This window comes from Benincasa hispida, chromosome 3, assembly GCF_009727055.1.
Source record: "Benincasa hispida cultivar B227 chromosome 3, ASM972705v1, whole genome shotgun sequence".
NCBI classification, from domain to species: Eukaryota; Viridiplantae; Streptophyta; class Magnoliopsida; order Cucurbitales; family Cucurbitaceae; genus Benincasa; species Benincasa hispida.
The window spans coordinates 35,609,577-35,612,999 of record NC_052351.1 but is presented as its reverse complement, the minus strand read 5'-3'; the positions used below and the strand labels follow the sequence as shown (position 1 = coordinate 35,612,999).

The 3,423-nt window shown below is 30.9% G+C and overlaps 1 pseudogene; it reads right to left on the bottom strand.

The window, feature by feature from the left end:
* On the bottom strand, nucleotides 1-2,119 carry LOC120073544 (annotated as a pseudogene).
* Between the last annotated feature and the right edge of the window lie 1,304 nt (nucleotides 2,120-3,423).

Below are 3,423 nucleotides of genomic sequence, written 5' to 3'. Positions count from 1 at the left end.
TTATGCAGACCACAAACCAAATCGGCATTTTTGCCAATTAATTAACACAACGATCATTAAATTTTGATTAAATGTGGACTTAATCAAAGAGCTTGAGAATGATCCTAAAGCTTGGGCTGCTCCTGCTCTTAATATGAATTGGTGATAAATGGCAGCTATGGCAGCTCCAATGAAAGGTCCAACCCAAAATATCCACTGTTCAAAAAACAAACAATTAACATTAGACTAAATAATACTTTTGGAATTTAGAATGAAGAGGAAATTAAATTGGTTTTTTCATATTACATACTTGATTCATCCATGGCTTGGATTTGTTGAACACAACTGCAGCTCCAAAGCTTCTAGCCGGGTTGATGCCGGTGCCGGTGATCGGAATCGTGGCCAAGTGAACCATGAACACACGCAAACCCATTGGAGTGGTGCCAAACCTTTCATTTCAAACCATAAAAAAAAATATTAATTCTATTTGTAATGTCATTTCCATCTAATTAATATTGAAAGTAGTATGGATATTAAACTTATGGGGACATGGGAGTCTCTAACATTTCTCTTGGGATCGGTAACAAAAAAGACAGTATAACGAGAACGAATATACCGATGATCTCGACAGCTAAACCAGTGCCACTGTTGTAGCCGTCGGCGAGCGAGTTGGCTCCACCACCGTACTTATTGTAGTGAGCGTTTTGGAATGCCTTCACCAAGGCACAGCCACAAATGGCACCAAACTCTGAGCGCCATGTACAATATGGCTCTCACCAGTGACACCTTCCGTGCTAGAAATAGTCAAAAGTCACCGCTGGATTTATATGTCCCCCTGCCACATCCCAATTGTCAAACCATATGAGGACAACATTAGATTTAAGGTTAAATTTCAAATTTAATCTTTCAACATAGGAATTGATTTATCTAATTCATTTCTAAATTTTTAAAATTATTAATTTAATCCGATTTAGTGTCTGGTTAAGTTCATTTGATAATCATTTAGATCCCATTTGATAGTTATTTGATTTTTTATTTTTCTAATTAAACTTATCAATACTTCTTACCCTTTTAGAAATCTTGTTTTGTTATTAATTTTCCACCCATTTTTTAAAACCAAACCAAAATTTGAAAAAAAAATATAGTTTTTAAAAATTCGTTATTGTTTTTAAAATTTGACTAAGAATATCTACTCTTACGCTTAAGAAAGATACAAACTATTATTAAAAAAAAAAGAGAGAGAAAATAGGTTTAATTTTCAAATATAAAAAACTAAAAAAGAAATTGTTATCAAATAAGCCTAAATTTTTTAATTTTATAAGATTCATGAATCTACCAGACGAAATTGAAAAGTTAGGAATTTTATTAGAAAGAAAATTATATCTAATAAATGAATTAGTTTTAAAAATTTTCAAATTGTCAAATATCTTTTTGAACAATTTTTGAATAACCTGCTAGACACTTTTGAGACTTGATACAAAACTCAGTTGAAGGTTAAATTTAAAAATTAATCTTAAATTAATCTCTTAGATTCTTTCATTTAATTAAGATTTAAATATTAATTTGATCTCAATACTTTCTGTACCGATTTACTTTGATCTATATATGAGTTCATTTTGTCATTGTATTTTTGAAAGGGATCACTTTATTCCCTTCATTTTCATATCTTGTTTTTTTCCATTTAACATGACACTTAATTTAGTGTAGGTAAAGATTTTTAATTAAAAAATTTTGATTGGGTATAAAATTTATATGTAAAGTTTTGTAAATAACAACGGACACTAAGAAACAGAGACTAAAATGAAAGAGGTGATATTCTTGCGGGAAACTCACCAGAAATCCCGGCGGTGCAGTAAACAAGAACAAAAATCATTCCACCAAAGGCCCAAGCAATGCCCAAAATGCCAACACCACCACAAATCTCGCCTACATTCTTATCATCACTCTGAACTTTATACCCAATCACAGTAAGAACAATAACATACAAGAACAACAGAGTAGCAACAAACTTTGCTATAATAGCTCTGTAAAATTACCACTGAGCAAACTCCTGGGCGTCGATCAATGGGGCCGGCGACGGGTCTTCGTAATCCTTCCTACTGAACCCACCACGCCCTCCAGCTTCAATATCCTTCGACATATCTCTAAATCAACAATTTCAAATTTGACTGAAAAAAATAGAGGAGAATTTGCTGATTGATGATGGAAAACAGAGTAATGGAAATATGTATTTATAGTGTGTGGGAGAAGAAGAAGTGAAGACTGGAAATTTCGTCATAATGAAAAGTATTAATGACGATTTTGTGCCGCCCCATTTTCTGGTATTTTCTTTTGCTTTTTGGAACTCACTGTCACTCACAGGTAGGGGGTGGCTTTGTTTCGTTTCTGGTAGGTTCTTGAAACTAGTCGGTAATTAATTAATATTATCGAGCTTTTAATTAATCTATATATGTTTCGAATGTTTTGGTTTTATAATTATTCTATTTCGTATATAAATTTTGTTTGGGTGTGTAAACATTAATTTAAGTACTTAATAATTATAATACATTATCTCTATTGTACATTGGATTGGATTCATCATTGCAACTCTTCTTTTTCTTCTTTTGTTGTTTCTTTATATTCTAATGGATGTTTATCGGTTAGGTTGAATCGATTTGATGCTCATTTTAGATCGAAATTCAATTATTTAAGTTAAAAGAAAAAGTAACTACTCAAACGTCTCTTATGAGACAAATGAATTCAAGTTAAATTTATCAAATTATAGTAAAAATTGGTATAATCGGAATAAGACTTCATTGATAGATGAATCGTCATAGGCCTGAATCACAAACATGATTAGATTGCTTTTTAATCTGTCACATTTTACTCTTACTATTCTCATTATGGTCACTTTATTGTTATTGCTTGACCCTAATGATAACGGTAAATGTAAACATGAAAAAAATCATAATTTCATACTATTACCATAATAATATTTGTAACAATAACAGAACTGGGCACTATAATTTTCAACCACAATTAGAATGAACACCCTTCATTCCTCGATTAGATTACATAATTTGATTACAAATTTTAAAGCGACCCTATATCTCATTACAATTATGAAAAATAGGTAAATGTTAACAAAAGTAATCAATTGAGGCTCATTTTATATATTACCATTGATGGATTACCTTTTAACCGTTGTAAATGTGGCCTCAATCCAACTCAATCATTCATTTAGATTGAATTGATTGGAGTTGTTTTTTCAGTTTATTTTGAATTTTTCCTTTTTTTTTAAAAAAAATGTTGATATTGACATGTAGAACATTTATTTATTTATTTCCAAAGCTTGGAACTTATTAAAACAAGTATAACTTAACTGATATATAGATGTGTTAGCAACCAAGATGTTTTTGTCGCTCTAATCATTCACGTGGCACTGTACTAAAAAATAAGTAACTT